Genomic DNA, 18099 nt, shown 5'->3' with positions numbered 1-18099 from the left:
AGAAGGGCAAGGAGCTCAAAAGGGTAGATCAATGCCCAGAAGAATGAAGACAAGAAAGGCTTCTCCAGGGTGGGGGGAGTTTCAAAACACAAATGTTCACCAAATAAATTTAAAAAAAGAAAAATTAAAGCACATGGTGGGAAGCAAAATGTGGGGAAAAATGGCCCAGATGCAAGAGAGGGTGACCCGATTAGAGATGTTGTCTGTAAGAGAACAGAAAAAGACAAAGAGCTCAAAATCTTAACGTGGATCACAAATGGCCTGAGAATTAAAAAATGGAGAATGAAGATACTGGAATATCTAAAAAACTGTGACAGTGAACTAATTATACTTCAGGAATCACATCTAACAAAAGAGGAATGGGAGCCGATATGTAAAACCCAAGGATGGATAGACCACTGTATTTGTACAAATCAATATTGCAATTTAAAGGGAGTTGCGATCATCTTAAAAAAATCCCTGAAGGCGGTGATCGAGAAAACTATCAGAAACTTGTTGTGGAGTTTGGATTGACCTTCAATTTTTGTGGCATTTCAATGGTGTGGGTGGGGCATCATGTACATCAGAAGTTATTTGCGTTGGCATCTGGTATATAGTGCCTCCATGCTGTAATCCTTGAACTAGAATATTTCATAGCATACTAGACAGATTAAGAAACCAAAGTGCACTGCATCCCAGGGAAACTTCAGAAATGATTATTAAAGAGCACACAATTCAAGTTCAACCTTTCTCGCAGTCTAGGAAATGCGAATAACACATTAATTGCCATTGATTTATGTCGAACGCTGCATCTGTGTAGCCAAGTATGCGAACGCCGGTCAGTATTGGTGGACTGGCCAGCAAGACATTGTTTGTTTTGAACACCTCCAAAGTCGGAATGGCTGTAATGTGCATCAGGCGATGGGCAGATGTTTCCCTGGAGGCTGGAAGGGTGGAAGGCAGATTCTGTTAGTGGGGGCTTGTTTAGTAGCAGTGCAGCAGTTTTAACAGCACTGCAAAGTTCCTTTTATATTCAGCAGTTTTCTGGCAACAATAAAAGTGCCAAGTTAATTCCGGCGATTTATTAATGTATCTGCTGGAATTGAGAGATGAGAGACTTATCTAGTGGCAGTTTTAACTTAACTAAGGTAGCACACCAAAGAACGTGTACAATGCATACCAAAGGAAAATATTTTATTTGGATAGCTCAGTGGGTTATTTCTTTTGTCACAGAGATTCTGTTGTTACTGTGCAGTTCATAAGTTATATTCGTAATCTAACACAGTGAGCTATGAACTGCAATCTAAGAGCTGCATGCAAGCTGCATGGTACAGGTTAGAAAGTTATGTTTTTTCCAAGTCTTTCTATCTTGATGTTGCTCAGAAAGGTTGGTTTGGGTAGAAATAAATTCTTATTATTAAAGTCAACCCTAACCACTGTGTTATGCTCTGAATCCAGAGTTTGTGCTTCTCCAGACCAAGGACTCTTAAAAAATGCCTACCAATTTGGCTGACATCTGAATCCTACACCTTTTAGTCTCTTTTGCCGTATGTAACATTTTCTATACACTCATTTACAAATTATGATTCATTGTCTCTGTAAGTGTGTGTGATGGGTTTTGCAAATGTAGAAAGTTTTGCTTTAGGAGCAGTGATTAATGGAGTCATTTTTAAATGCCGACTGTAAGATCTGCATTTGTAAGGCAATCATTCATGCCTTTAGGCATTCTGGCTGTTAGATAAGATGTTTGCTGCTGGTAAGTTATTTTCGACACAAGATTCCACTTCTGGCAAACTATGTTATACCGCCTTTAATTCTGATCTGCTTTTGGGGCACCAGGTTTGTTGAAGAGACTAGGATAGGGTGTTGAAAATGCACTGTAAAAAGTTTAATGTTACACATTTCGAATGAATGCACAATAATGTATGAGATGCATGAAACCCTATAGTGGAGATGTTCAATTAACTAACTCTGGAATGTTATGTGGGGTGTATGTTGACAGCTTGCTAAATATTAGAGCGAAATGCTGTACTTTGACTGAAAAGGAATGTGTGTCACGCAAGAAAAGAATTTACACTTCTTTAGAATATAATTGTATTTTCTGGTATTAATGGTTTAACAACTCTCAGAGTATTAAAACAACTTTATTCTGCTTTGTTTCAGTTGTATTTTGTATACTTATGCCAGGATTCATTTTCCGGTCTGTATTGGATCAAAAGAAGTGCATTAAGAGGGCAGGAGGGAGGATCAACATTTGAGTTGCATCAAAGAAGGAGAAAAGTACATGGATGTATTTTTCTGCAGGGCCCTGTTGCACTCCAAAGTCCAGGGCAGAGGTAGCCCACTAATACAGGTGTACGGGTAGTCAGTGCCTTAGTACGGCTAGAGGAGGCGGGCAATGAGGCTGGGTCAGGCTCAGGAAAAAACACTGCCATTTTCTATGCTGGCAACTCCTGGTTGGATCCCAAAGTTTGGGCATCTGGTCAGTGGACAGAAAATTTGGGCCATCCTACAGAGTGCCTGTACCTGTCCTGGCTGTTGAAAGTACCAGAACTGTACTTCTTACTTCTCTTGCTGGCTGAAGAAACAATAGATTCATCTCCATTGATTTGATCAAACTACACTATGTGGCATATTCTCAACAGTAGGCTGTGTGGGCTCCCGGGTATGCCTCCTCTAACTAACATATAGTACATTCTAATGGAAGCTTTAATTGCTGATGAAGCATCTTGTCCCCAGCGGGGGATAGCAGTAACTAACGATGAAGTATTGCTTCTATCTGCTACATCAGCAACTACAATGCAATCGACCTATACTGAAACTCAGATTTCAATTTAGAATCCTGACACAAATTCTGTTTATGTCAATATACCACAGATCGAGTCATCTCCCGGTTGTACACAACCTGCAGCGCTGCCAAAAATAGATTGGACTGCTTCTGCCTACTCCACCGACTAATGATTTTTCTTTGGACTCACCCGATCCACCAGTTCCTCCATCTCTACCTTTATTGATGAGACTGCTTGTTTTCTATATTTGACTGAAAAATATATACATACTTCATTCCTCCATGTTACAGCTTTGAATTACAATTGCGTTATTTTTCCTGGTCCTTTGGATTCGTTCTGTGACAGTCTTTTTCTTGCTTCTAAGTGGACACTATCTCCCAGGACGCACTGCTGTACAACTAGTGAACTTGGTTCTAACACCACAATATTCCTCACAAAAAGTGCGAATTAATCAATCAATCAATAATTTGTAAAGCGCACTACATACCCGCAAGGGTGTCAAGGCGCTGGGGAGGGGGCCGCTACTGATCGAACAGCCAGGTCTTGAGTGTCCTCCTGAAGGTCAGCAGGTCTTGGGTCTGTCATAGGCTCAGTGGGTGGGTGTTCCATGTCTTGGCGGCGAGGTGGGAGAAGGATATCCCACCGGTGGTTGTTCTTCGGATGCGCGGGACAGTGACGAGTGAGAGGTCGGCGGAGCGTAGCTGGCAGTTGAGGATGTAGAAGGAGAGCCGTCTGTTGAGGTAGGCTGGGCCGGTCTTGTGGAGTGCTTTGTGTGCATCAATGAGGAGCTTGAAGGATATCCTTATGCTGACGGGAAGCCATTGCAGGTTTCTCAACTGGGGGGTTGTTGGACTTGGCCCTTTTGGCAGGTTCAACCCTAAACTTTTTGCTTTCAAATGTGATCTGATGTTAGTTGTTTTTGGCTTCTGCACACTTTAACACTGTGTCCCAGTGTAAAGTGCGTGCGCAATCTGAGTGCGTGTGGTGAGATTGGCCTGCCCTCCCATAGGAATGCATGGGGGAGATGACTGTCCATGGTAGTCCCTGATGAGAGAGGAGTGCAGGGGCGAGTTTGCATGTGCGAACTCGTGAGATTAAATGCTGGGCGCCGGTGTGCGCAGATTTAATGTGACTAGTGTAGAAGTGCCACTTTTAGAAGTTGGCATTTCTGTGTGCTGTGGATGTGAATTGACTGTCTGGCTTGTGATTGACAGGAGCAAGCTGGTGTGCTTGGCTCCAGGAGTCAGGATGGGTCTCCCTGGCGGTGAATAAGGAGATCTGCATGTAGATGGGAGGGAGGAGTTGCACCTGGAACCTGAATAGGGCTGTGCCTTCCCTACACAATGCTGGCTCCGCCTCCTGTGGTGCGTCTGATGTTCCTAGCCTGTCCTGTGAATAGGGAGAGAGGCTGAGCAAAACAAAGTGCTCCAGAACCAGTTGTAACTGATTCTCCCCTTGCCCAACAGCTTTAGACAAAGGTAAATGGTGTATAAGAAGGGGCTATAACCCCATGAAAAATGTTCTCTCTGATCCTAACTTGAGGGGCTAACTTGATAGCACCATGAAACCCTCGGGTGAACGTGCGCTGTATAAATTCTTGATAAGATAAGATAAGATAAGATAAGGGGGACCTGCTGCTGCTGCTGGGCGCCAGGAGGACCACCACTGGGGAATGCCTACCTGCTGGAGGGCCCTGTGAGCTGGCCCCTGGGCCCAGCCTTTGCCCCGCTTGCTTCTAAAAAGAGACTTTCTCTGGATTTGGGACGTCCAGAACCTGGGAAGCTCTGTATCATTATTTTCTGAAGAGCGCTCCATCTCTTGCTTTGGATTTTTCCTCCCTGGGAGTACGTCTGTGCCTGTTTGACAGCACTTCGCTTGTCCTGGGGTTGGTGCTCGAGACTTTGCTCTGGCGCTTGGCGCTTCTATTTTTATAATTGCAGTGCTGAGCTGCACCTCCCCATGAAGGGATCCCCAGCGTAGGGATTCCCCCATACTGCGTGAGAGCAGGTGCCCACCCTGCGTCTACATTTTTAGTCAATGCGCGGGTGCCCACCCCGTGACTTTGCCCGTATCCTTATTTAAATTACTACAGGTGCCCACCCCGCTTATGAGAGACTAACGCAGGTGCCCACCCCACTGCTATGTTTATTTTTAAGCTCGAGGGAGCCTATCCCTCGTTTTGCCCCGTATGGAAATCACCGCTCCAGCCCGGACTTTGCAGGACATCAGACAAACCTGTGTGGAGGCGTGGGCGGGCCCGCCAGCAAAGCTGGAAGTTGACAGGAGCCCACCCCGCGCCCTGGTACCAGGAAGCAGTAAGTGCGGTAGTGATTGACGAAGCTCCTGTGTCAGGAGGAGCCCCCGCGTGGGTTGGTAAAAAATAGTCTGAAGCTCGGCGGGAACCTACTCTGTGTGCCGCAGGAAAGACCCGAGCTTAAGCCTTGTCTGCTGAAAAGCGGAGCTCCCCCAGCGTGAGGGAGAGCCCCGCAGCCAGCTGCGTCAAGAGGATTACAGGGAAGGGGGCCTGAGGTGCATTCCTGGCACCCGCCCCCGCCGCAAGAGAAGCAGACATAGGTCCCACGAAGCAGAGGAGCCCCAGGAGACCCGAGAAGTACTGCCGGCAGAGGAGAGAGCGGAGACGTCGCAGCAGAGAGCCCGGTGAGTGGGGCTCAGTCTTCGGAGGTTGGGGGGTGTGTCAGGGCACCTTGACGGCGCCCGCTCCCTGTGTGAGGACTTACTTGTGCTTCCCAGCTGCCCCATCTGTCAGCGGGCAGCTGCATCATGAGGTGTTTCCAGCCCTCGCATCTTGGGGGGCATTTGGGTAGCATTCCCTGCATTCCCGGAGGAGTCCCCGCAGGGGTCCCAGGTGGACTAAGCAAGTGGAGTGCCAGTGCTGGTTTGGTGTCCTCAGCGGCGCCGCCGTAGCTGGCAGATTTTGGTTAGGAAGCCCCAGTGGTGGCCCCAGAGGCACCAGGAGTGCCTGACATTCTTTGCGCATTTTTGCCAGCTGTCGTGTGAGAGTGCAGGCAGCTGCAACGTTTGGGCACCTTCACTTTCATTTAGAATCCCAGAGAGGGGCTCAGAGGGCACGCTTGGGCCCATGCTCATTTTACAGCTGCCCAGCAATTAGTGGGCAGCGGCCACGTTTAGGCCTTAAAACTCTTGCGCACCTTTGCTTTCGCTGCCTAGGCAGCGTGCCCTGACTATTTGGATAAAGAGCATTTGAGCCCCATGGAAGGCCAGTTGGCCTGGGGTCAGTAACTTCTGTGATTGCCTACTGTGTTTATGATGATAATTGCCTAATGTGATTTATGCGTAATGTGCAATGCCTTTATGCCGGTGATACCTCTAACTGTGTTTTTATGATTAGGAGGTTGTTTTGCCTAGTATGATTTATGCTAGTCAGTTTATGTTTCACTGCGTGACCTATGCCTATGGTGACTAGTATTGCGTAGTGTGTTCCTACCTTTTACCAGTGGTTACTGGTGGTGTTCTACAATTGTTATTTTATGCTACAGTTATTCTATGTGCTAAATCTCCTATTTCTACTAAGTGCTGATGCTTACAGTGACCCACGTGGCCCTGTCATGTGTAAATAATCCCCTGTAAATACTGCCCAGTGCCAGTTGGCACAGTGTATCTGTGTGATTATGAATTAATGTGTTTATGATAATAAAAAGGGTATTTTTAAATATAACCTTGTGTGGAGTTCCTTTTTGTGGTGTGCCTAGTGTGTTGCTGCTGTGTGTCTGTGTGTTGCGCAAACGCTTTACACATTGACTCCGGGATAAACCTGACTGCTCGTGCCAAGCTACCAAGGGGGTGAGCAGGGGTTATCTTGGCATGTAGCTTCATTGCCCTGACTAGAGTGGTGGTCTCTGCCTGGATTTGGCGTAAGCCTTAGCCAACCAGAGGTCCCATTTCTAACAGGGGTGATGTGGCCGTGTCGTGGTACGTCGAGGATCAGTCGTGCCGAGGCATTTTGGATGCGTTGTAGTCGTTTGATGAGCTTGGTCGGGGCTCCCGCGTAGAGGGTGTTTCCGTAGTCAAGTCTGCTGCTGACGAGGGCCTGGGTGACTGTCTTTCTTGTATCTGGCGGGATCCATCTGTAGATCTTGCGGAGCATGCGTAGGTTGTTGAAGCAGGAGGAGGAGACGGCGCTGCCTTGCTTGGTCATTGAGAGCGTTGAGTCGAGGATGATTCCCAGGTTGCGTGCATGGTCGGTGGGTGTCGGGGCTGCCCCCAGTGGCGTCGACCACCAGGAGTCGTCCTAGGCTGAAGGGTTAGAGCCAAGGATGAGGACCTCTGTCTTGTCCGAGTTCAGCTTCAGACGGCTGATCTTCATCCAGTCAGCGACGGTCTTCATTCCTTCGTGAAGGTTGGCTTTGGTGGTGATGGGGCCCTTGGTGAGGGAGAGGATCAGTTGAGCGTCGTCGGCGTAGGAGATTATGTTGCGGTCGTGCTGTCGGGCGATGTGTGCGAGCGGGCCATGTAAATGTTGAACAGTGTCGGGCTGAGGGAGGATCCCTGGGGCACACCGCAGATGATCTCGGAGGCTTTGGAACGGAATGGGGGGAGGCGGACACTCTGGGTTCTGCCAGAGAGGAAGGAGGTGGTCCATTCCAGAGCCTTGTCTCGGATCCCTGCGGCATGGAGGCAGATGGTGTTGAAGGCAGCGGAGAGGTCTAGGAAGATGAGTGCTGCGGTCTCACCGTTGTCCAGCATGGTCCTGATGTCGTCGGTGGCGGCGATGAGGGCAGTCTCGGTGCTGTGATTGCTGCGGAACCCTGACTGGGAAGGGTCCAGGATTCTGTTTTCTTCGAGGTATCGGGTTAGCTGTCTGTAGATGATTTTCTCGATGACCTTGGCCATGCCAAGGGGAGCAGAGAGATGGGCCAGAAGTTCTTGAGGTCTCTTGGGTCTGCCTTAGGTTTTTTGAGTAGGGCGTTGATCTCGGCGTGTTTCCAGCTCTCTGGGAAGGTCGCGGTCTCAAGGGAGAGATTGATGACGTTGTGCAGGTGGGGTGTGATTGAGCTGCTTGCTTTGTTGAAGCGTGGTGCGGGATGGGTCTGACGGAGAACGGGAGTGGATTGTGCTCATGGTCTTGATGGTGTCTTCGACGCTCACGCTGGCCCAGGCTAGCAGGGGATCGTGCTCGATGGTGTGCGGAGGGTCTGTTGTGTACTTGTCTGATGGGGCTGTCTGGATGTTAAAGCTGTCGTGGATGTCTGCTATCTTGCGGTGGAAGAAGGTGGTGAGGGAGTCGCACAGGGCTTGCAATGGCAGGATGTCGTTGGTGTTGGAGCTGGAGTTGGAGAGTTCCTTCACGATGTTGAAGAGCTCCTTGCTATTGTGTGCATTGTTGTCAAGGCGGTCTTTGAAGGAGGTCTCTTGGCCACCCTGATGAGGTGGTGGTGGTGGTGGTGGTGGTGGTTGCAGATGGCGTCCTTGTGTGCTGCATGTCTGTCTGGAGTTTATTCACTGTGCCATTCCTTCTCTAGTTTCCGGCAGGCTTGCTTAGAGGCAAGGAGTTCTTGGGTGAACCAGCTGGCCCTCTTGCTGGTGTCTCTGTGTAGGGGTTTCTTTAGCGGAGTGAGGGTGTTGGCGCAGTCCTCGATCCAGCATCTGAGGCTGTGGGCAGCGTCGTCAGTGTTGGAGGGTTCGGTGGGTGGGCTGAGAGCAAGGTTTGCATGTAGTTGGTCTTCAGTGGTTTTGCTCCAGCAGCGGCAGGGGATCTATTGGGTGCGGTGGTGTGTGGTGGGTTTCTGGAAGGCGAAGTGGATGCAGCGGTGGTCGGTCCAGAGGAGTTCGGTGGTGTGGCTGACGGAGACGTGCGGGCTTGAGGAGAAGACAGGGTCGAGCGTGTGGCCGGTGGAGTGGGTGGGCGTTGTGAAGAGTTGCTTCAGTCTGAGGTTGGCGAGGTTATCGATCAGGGTTGTGGAGTTGTTGTCGTTGTTGTTCTCAAGGTGAAAGTTCAGGTCTCCGAGGAGGAGGATGTAGTCGGTGGAGGTCGGGGCGTGCGTGCTGATGAAGTTGGCGATGGAGTCACTGAACTGGGGACGGGGTCCGGGGGGTCGATAGACGAGGGTGCCTCTGAGGGTGGAGTTAGGGTCTGTGTGGATCTGGAAGTGCATGTGTTCGGCGGTGCTGAGCACATCGTCGGTGCTAGTCGAGACCCTGATGCTGTTCTTGTGGACGATGGCGATTCCTCCTCCGACTCCGTTGGTGCGGTCTCTGCGGGTGATCTTGTAGCCGTCTGGGATGGGTGCGGAGGAGTCGTTCAACCAGGTCTCTGTCAGGAAGGCGACGTCGGGGGATGTTGTGTTGAGCAGGTCCCAGAGCTCGAAGGCGTGTTTACTTGCGGAGCGGATGTTCAGTAGTATGCATCGGAGGTGGTTGAGGTCATTCTTGGGGGGTGGTTCGTTGGCTCTGAGGTTGGTGTAGCTGCAGTTCCTGCATTTCGGGGCAGCCTTGAAGCAGGTGTGGGTCGGTCCGTAGTTGAGAGCGTGCAGAGTGCTGGCATCATAGTGGTGGCGGTCATTGTGGCGGGTGCGGGGGCCAGGGGTTCTGGCGCTGGGCGCGGTCCAAGCGCGGACAGGCCAAGTTGGGCTTGCCTTTGGCTGCGGCCAGCATGTATGGGGAGGTGGGAGGGAGGAGCAGCTGGGAGGCGGGGGCAGCGAGTGGGCAGTCAGGGGGGCGCAGGGGACGCAGCAGCGGGGGCGGTGAGGGATGATGAAGGGAACAGAAGGCAAAAGGGCACAAAAAACGAGGAGGGAAAACGAGTGTCACAGAAGGGAAGAGAGCACAGAAATACTGGGAAAAAATGAGTTGCACAGAAGGCAAAAAGGGCACAGAAATACAGGAAAAACAAGTGTCACAGAAGGCAAGAGGGCACAGAAATACAGGGAAAAAACGAGTGGCACAGAAGGCAAGAGGGCACAGAAATACAGGGAAAAAACGAGTGGCAGGTTCAGGGGAATGAGGCTTTGTTTAGAGTATGCCGTATACCACAACAGATGATTTTCCTGAACAAATATTTGCAGCAAATGTCATGCTTTGGGCTGAGTAAATTCAAGGATTTGAACACACCTAATATTCCCACATTTGCATGATTTGCAAACTGGCAGCAGTTTACAAAATACAAGGAGGAAACACTAGACATCATGCTACACAATGGTATGTACAATTCATCAGATACCAATGGGAAGGGATGGTTAGTGTGGCCGCTAGATACTAATGGATGCTCAACATGATTTCAAGATCTGCAAGTCCGACCTGCTTTACGTGAACACAGAACACTCCGGGATGGTAACAACTTACAGCATTGGGAAGTTATGTCTTGATTGTCTACAAGCCTTCTTGATAGGTCTTCAAAAATCACGTCAAAAACACATGTTTGCTATATACAATGAGGTGTGGAAAGTTTCTCAGCAGGAAGCGGCTGAAAGACTGCGCAAGACTGACAGTGCTAATATAGAAAAGGCTCGAGCAATGGTTGATAAAGGTATGACCATGTTATCTTCTAGCATATACTCTCTGGATAACATAGTGTCATCTGCAATAAACATGATACAACATGATATGTCCACACTACAACATGGGCAGATCCAACTTAGATTGATCATGCTATTGAGTTGGACACTTCAGACACTTTGTTCTGGTTGTGTACCATGGTGACATATTAATGCCACAAGCCTGTTTTCACCATACCACCATACGAAACAGCAAATATTCATGGCGAGCAAAGATGCAACATATACTATGTTACACATAGAGAAATTACAGCCAGATTCATGAAGCCAAATTGCGATCGCAATAGCTGCGAATTAGCAATTGCGATCGCAATTTGAAGAAAAGCAATTCTTGATAGTGAAAACTCTAAAATTGCGAATTCGCTAAAGAAAAATTGCGATTTCGCAAAGTAATTCGCAGAATCCAGGAAGAAGGCCATTAGCGAATTGGAAATTGCGAGAAGCCATGGATTCTGCAAATTAATTTCCGAAATAGCTAAATAATCGCTATCGCTATTCAAGTAAAATCGCAAAATGCGAAAAACCCGAAAATCGCTATTAGCGACGCGCAATTTGAGGAGAACCCAAACCAGGTGGTAACCATTAAGGAAAAAAAAACTTTAACAAACTACCAACAGGTGCAGGCCTGACCAAACACACCTGAGGATACGCAGCTGGAGCATGAGGACTCTCACAATGCCAGGACTCTACATGGTGGTCAGGCGGCGAAGGCTACAGCGAGCAGCAGGGAACAGACGCAGGATCCAGGAGCGAATATTCCGCCAGCGGATCACCCTTCTGTGCCAAACTGATGAGCAAATTTACTCTAAGAACCGCCTAAATGGGGCAATGATCATCAAGCTGATCCGGGACCTAGACCCCCTGATGCAGCACCCAACAAGGAGGACCAATGCCGTGCCCACCCATGTCCAGGTCTTGTGCAGCCTGCACCTACTGGCCTCCGGAAGCTTCCAGGGGATAGTCGCTGTTGCAGGGGGGATATCCCAGCCCACCATGTCCCGCTGCCTAAGGAATTTCCTGGAGGCAATGCTGACCCGGCTACACCACTACATCTCATTCCCGACCACCCAACAGGACTTGAATGACACCAAGCTTCAGTTCTACAACATCGCGCAGTTCCCATATGTAATAGGATGCATTGATTGTACCCACATCCACATCTGCCCACCTGCAACGGAATGCATGTACCGCAACCGCAAGTCCTACCACTCCCTCAATATCCAGATGGTGTGCAACGCCAAGACAATCATCACAGACATAGTGGCACAATATCCGGGGAGCGCACATGACTCCTTCATATTCCGGCACAGCGGCATGCACACACGACTGGCCACGGGAGACTTTGGCGAAGGACACCTCCATGACAAATGTAATAATGACATGAATTGGAGTTAAGTGAGACCATACATTTTTATTGTTAATTCACAATAATGTGGCCTTTGATTTTCTTGGTGTCACATGAGGACAGTATTGCTTCATACCTCCCCATGCAGGGGTAGAGGGCTTGCTTAAGTGTCCAGCATGGCCCTACAGACAGTGTTCAAGGTGTCACTGGCGCCTACGTCCAGAAGCACCGAGTCGTCTCACAGGGTCCTGAGGGACGGTGTTGGCCCGTGATCCTGCTGTGGGCCTGCTGCTGCGGCGGCGTTCAGGCACCAGCGGCAAGGACATGCTGCTGTTGGTCGACGCGACCTCGCTGACATCGTCACCCCCCCTGGTTCACCATGGGCAGTGGGCTGCATGCTGAGCACTGCTGCTGTCAGCTGTTCAAGTGACCTAGCCACATGCAGGCAACACTGTACCATTTGCCCCTGCATGGCAAGTGATCTGCGTGAAAGTTGCGATGTAGCATTGCCTACTATGTGGTTTGACCTGGTGTAGGCCGACAGGTGGGCCAGTAGTTGGTGGTCGCGGCGGCGGGTCATGTCCTGCTGGGCTACCAGCAGCTGACTATTTTCACGGAGAGCTGCGGTCATCTGTCCGACATTGTTGGCAGTCTTCTGCAGCTGAAGACATATCACTGCCAGGTGACGCGCCTGTGTTTGGTGTACCGCCAGCATGTGGCGCTCAATAGCCAGGCCAGGATCAGCTAGATGGAGTGCCCTGCCTGTGCCTGTTGAGGCTTGACGCTGCTGGCGCCTCAGTCCGCTGGACTGGGATCTTGCTCCGGCTGTGCGCCTTGTCTGCCTTCTAGCCGCTGGTGGTGTGGACTGTACAACTGCCGTAGGTGTCTGTTGGGGCGGTGGCTGGACACCTGTGGCTGTAGGGGTGGCCCTGTCCACACGGGGGGGTGGTGGTGGAATCACTGCAGGTGGCTGGGATGGACCTAGTTGTTGGTCAGATTGGCCCTCACCCTCGGTGTCCTCCGGTAACTCCTCGATATGCAGGGCTTCGCTGTCAGTGCTGGGTTGGTCGGCAGCACCTGTGATGTAAAAGGGTGCATGATTAATGATATGTATCTTGCACATGAGATGTTGCTACCTGCATGCAGGCTTGCTTTCCCTGACTGGCTTTTGGAATTACTTTGATTTGACAGGTCTGGCTGTGTTGGGCTATCTGGGGAATTTGATTACACTACAACTACCACAATGCATTGGGGCATTTCAGGTGTGCATGGCCTGCATTACTGGGGATGTCATATTGCTAGCTCAGGAGTCATGGGCATTTTTAGAGGACGGGGTCGCAGTCGCATGGCACTTACCTTGGGATTGTTGTCTGGGTCGGGACGAGTCCAGCTGAGTAACACCGACGCAGGCTTCTGGTGTGAGGGTGTCCTCGACACGGTCCTCCAATGGAGTATTGGGTGTGGCAATTGGATCCCCTCCACCGGTGGCAACTCGCTCCCCAAGCCTCTCCACAATGCACTCCTTTGCACGACCTCTCAGGTCGTACCAGCGCTTCTTCAAGTCGTCGATTGACCGCTGGGTCACCCCGACTGCATTTACTTTTGCGCGGATACGCAGCCAGATCCGGCGCTTGTCTGCCTCTGGCACCCTCCGGGAGTCCTTGCCGAAGAGGCGTCCATGGTCATTACTCAAGTTCTTGTTCAGAGAACTTTATTTTTCTCTTCCTGCCTTGGCCACTGCTCCCTGCTGCTTCCTGGGACATGTTGGTGGTATGTGTCCTGCTGGGGTGCTGCAAAATCACTGTTGTTGAGCTCTTCACAATGCTGCTTCCACTGTCTGGCTCAGTGATCTGTTTGTGGGAGGGAAAAGCCTACTTCCTGGTTGTGATGTCATCAATGGGCTCGAAATGCGACTTCCCATTTTTGCGATCTCGCAGTTAGCGAGATCGCAAATTGCGATTTCGCTAATTGCGAAATCTCAATTTCAACATGGGAAACGGGCGATTCTGTGAAATTTAAGCAATTGTGGCACAATCGCAATCGGAAACTGCAGGCGACTGCGAATCGCATTTTTCAATCGCATTTCTTCATGAATGCCATTCTCCGATTTTCAAATTGCGATTCGCTATTTTTCGCTAGTTGAAATTCGCAGAATGGCACTTTGATGAATCTATCGGTTAGAGAAGTTACCTTTTACTGTTGATGAATTGCCTTCCATGGACTGGATAATCCATGGGTTCATTACTCAGCTGATGTTGACATTCCACTTCCAATACTGTCTACAATACCATCATGTGGGCGGATATGAAGTGTTGGGGGAAGGGTATGTACATGAGTCTTTTTACCTTTTAGATTCCGCTGTTGGAATAGAGAGACTGAAGATTTTCTTAGTGGGTCCGGCTGCGAGAGTTCTTTAAGTCATTAATTTGTGTGCAAGGAAGTTTTGCTTCACAGGGCTTGTAATGCGACCATGGCAAACGTATCTTGCTGCTTGCAAGGTTCCCCAACAGCTGTGATCCGTCCGGCTTTCAGATTGCTCTCTAATGGGACTTATTTGTGGTTGAACGATCAAGGTTGCTGTGGGATGAGACAGTGGATAGCCTATCTTGTCATGGTTTCTGCCATTGTGTACTGTTACACCTGCCCATATAGTTACGGAGGTGGCGCTTTATCTTTCGATAAAACTTTTGAACGTGCACTTTGACACCTTGGGCAGACTGACAGCCTTACTATTTCAGAAAGATGTGGCCTTAACATCTGCAAAGGGGAAGTTTGACTTTCAAGTTTCAAGGTCCTCTTCATAGATACAATTGCAAATTAGCACTAACTTCCCAGTGCATTTTGGAGAACTGGTGGGTCACATTTTTAATACGTCTAATACTGCAGAGTAGCACATTTTTTCAAAAGATTAGGCTCTGGTTTGGTTAGCACCTTCAAGACAGTCTTCTGAGTCATTCCATCATTTATACACTCCGTGCTGGGAAGCGTCTGTGGATCCTGATTGCTGTGTTTTTATTTTTTCTGCCCCATTTCAAGATCGAATGGAACTGGCACTATCACATGTGCTTCTGTGCCATGAATGAATGGTGCAATGTTTTGGCACACTCTTGCTTCAGAATGAGCACTGGTTCTTCTACTATTAGCCTGTGTGGCTGCACTGCGTTAAGCCTGTATTCCGCTGTCTGCTGTGCACTTTCGAGTGTGCCTTGGACTTATGCCTAGGAACGCAATCGGTTCAGCCTCTGGACATAGAAGTAATGATGGACCCCGTAAAGGTCCATTTGTATTGGTGTCTCTTGCATTTGCCGTTGCTTTTAAATGCATTCTAAGAACCTTCCTAGGACCCTTCTATTCCTGTTGAATTGGATCTTGGCTCTACGGATTTCATATTGGCTATGGTTACTCCTTCAGCAGCTGCTGTGGGGGCTGAATGGGAACAGAATTCAACAAACAAAGATACAACTACCAAAGTAAGTATATTCAAACACTTTTCAACAAGATAAAATAAGTAAAAGCTTTAACTTATAGCAAAACATGTAAAAGCTACCCAAAAAAATATAACTAAACAATTAACACAAATAAAAAAAATTTTCAAGGAAAAAAAGACCAGAAAAGACAGACCACAAGGAAAAGAGTAAAGAACATCAAAATCACAGACTAAACTTCAACCAAAGGTAAGCATGCACAATATAAATATTTATAATTCCCACTTAAAATACATATAACTATAACTATAATAACTATACCATATATTTCTAATAGATTTACAAAGGAGAAAATGACAGAAGGAGCTGAATTTGTTACCAGTCAAAAAGGGAAACTATTACTCTGCTACATGGGTTATACTTATACCCAAGAGAAACAATTTGGGATGAAAGTAAATTGGAAATGTTGCAAATATTACTCTAACAAATGTTATGGAAGAGCAACAACTAGAGAAGCAACTGTCCTTTACACCAGGGAACACAACCACCCTCCAAATATAACAGAAATAGAAGTCAGAACAGCATTAGAAAACATTAAAGAAGCTAGTACATGTTCCCAAAAACCTACAAGCCTAATTTTAAAAGAACAAATTCCACAAATCCCCAAAACAGCCACTACCCAAATGCCTAATATAATTTCTCTCAAAAGAACAATATCACGTACCAAAAAAGCAACTACTACTACCACTCCACCTCCTAAAACATATAGTGATATAAATTTAACTCATGACCAAACTATAACTTTAAACAAAATACCTTTTATAATTTACGACAATAAAAACAATGAGAAAAGAATAATAATCTTTGGTACTGCTATAAATTTAATAAAACTCCAAGAATGCCAATTTTGGATGATGGACGGTACTTTTAACCTCTGTCCCAGACCTTTCTACCAACTTTACACAATACATGGCTTATATCAAAACTGTAACATACCTCTACTATATGCACTGCTTCCAAATAAAACTAATTCAACATATATGGATGTATTAAACATTATCAAACAAAAAACAAATGACTATTCCCCAGAAAAAATTATACTGGATTTTGAACAAGCAATGCTCTCAGCTATTTTAAAAATACACCCCCATACCTGTATCCAAGGCTGCTATTATCATTTTAATCAGTGTCTTTGGAGGCATTTACAAAAAACTACTCTAAGCATAGAATATGCTACAAGCTCATCTTTTGCATATCAAATAAAAAACTGATAGCACTAGCTTACGTCCCTGAAACAGATGTGGCCGAACACTACAACCTTTTAATAGACAGCCAATTTTACAAACAAAATGAAGCAAAGTTAACTCCTCTCTTAGACTACTTTGAGGACACTTGGATAGGTAGACTCCATAGATCTGGCCACAGGAGAAATCCTAAATTCTTAATACCCTGGTGGAATGTTTACAGAAGCACCTTAAATGGAGAATCTAAAACAAACAACGCAGTTGAAGGTTGGCACAATGCCTTCCTCCAATCAACAGGCCGAACTAAACCAACATTAGAAAAATTCACTACATGCCTCCAAAAAGAGCAAAGTTATCAGGAATTCAGAATGGAGCAATCCATTACTGAACTAACTCCAAAAACATCCAAACAAACAAAACAAATGCACAAATACCTAGAGCAATAAGTAAAGCTGTACCCTAGCACAACAGGCATGGAATACCTCAATATAATAGCCAAAACACTACTGTAAACTACTCTAAGCCACAAACAATCTCAATAGAAAAATGTTCTAATACAATAATATTACATTCATATAATTTATCTCGAAAAAAATTAATGTATGTAATATATATAATTAAATATATATACACACATTAATTATGTTTGAAATAAATAAAACTAAACAATATTCATTAAAACATTACCCACCCACAATTAATATAGTGTAAAAAAACTTACCAAAGATATTCCAAATGATGTAGAATCCATTTCCACCAAAATAATCCAGTTTCGAATACCAGTTACCCAAAAAAAAATGAAAAAATACAACTGTCCCAAAATAGATAAATCCATTCCACGAAGCTCTTTCGAAATACCATAAAAAACCCGAAACATTTAAAAATGTAGAAAAAACGCTCCAGGAAAGCTGAAAAATTTGAAGAAGTGTCTACAAACTATTAGTTAATAAAACTAACCAACACTTCTCCCCCCCAAAAAATGCTTCCTTCGGACATCAGGAACTCCTGCAAGTGAAAGACATAAAAGAAATATTCCCACCCACATAAAATAACACATACACTCCTACTAAAAGTAATAGCAACATAATATTTCGAATAATAAACTTAAACATCGAAACACTAACTCTACACACAAGGCAATACAACACTAAAAAGTACGTTAAATGTACATCCGCAAACACAACACATCATAATCGCCAATACAACACATTTACTTCTAACAACACTAAATACGACCAAACTACTCTCAAAATTAATTCAAAACACAGTTAAAACATATTAAATAAACCTTACCTTCAGAGACGTGAAGTGTTTCCCAACCGCTAGCTGAACTTCCTCAAAATGACACAAAACGACCTAAAGCGGTTACAAAATAAAGGACCCAAAACTAAAGAAAATGATATACATTACACACTTATTATTTAATGCAAGCAAAGTATTTGTTAATTTAATAAACCAATAAATACTATGAAAAAATAGTAATTTTTTATTTGTATTAAATTACTTAGAAAAATGTACACAATTTGTAAAATTATAAAAATAAATATTATAAAATACATAATATTTATTATTATAATTGTAAAAATGTTGAAATGGTGTAAAAAAAATTAACAAAATGTTTAACAAAATGTATAAAAATAAATATATTCTACAATATTTTTTCCAATAAAAATGTTTGTTACAAAATGTAATATTAATATATTTATATTAATATAAATACAAAACTATTGTTTACTAACAACATGTTTTTGAATATATACATTGTATATGTATTTTTCAAACAGT

Source organism: Lissotriton helveticus, chromosome 2_1 (genome assembly GCF_964261635.1).
Source record: "Lissotriton helveticus chromosome 2_1, aLisHel1.1, whole genome shotgun sequence".
In the NCBI taxonomy this organism is placed as follows: Eukaryota; Metazoa; Chordata; class Amphibia; order Caudata; family Salamandridae; genus Lissotriton; species Lissotriton helveticus.
Note: the sequence above shows the minus strand (reverse complement) of the source record.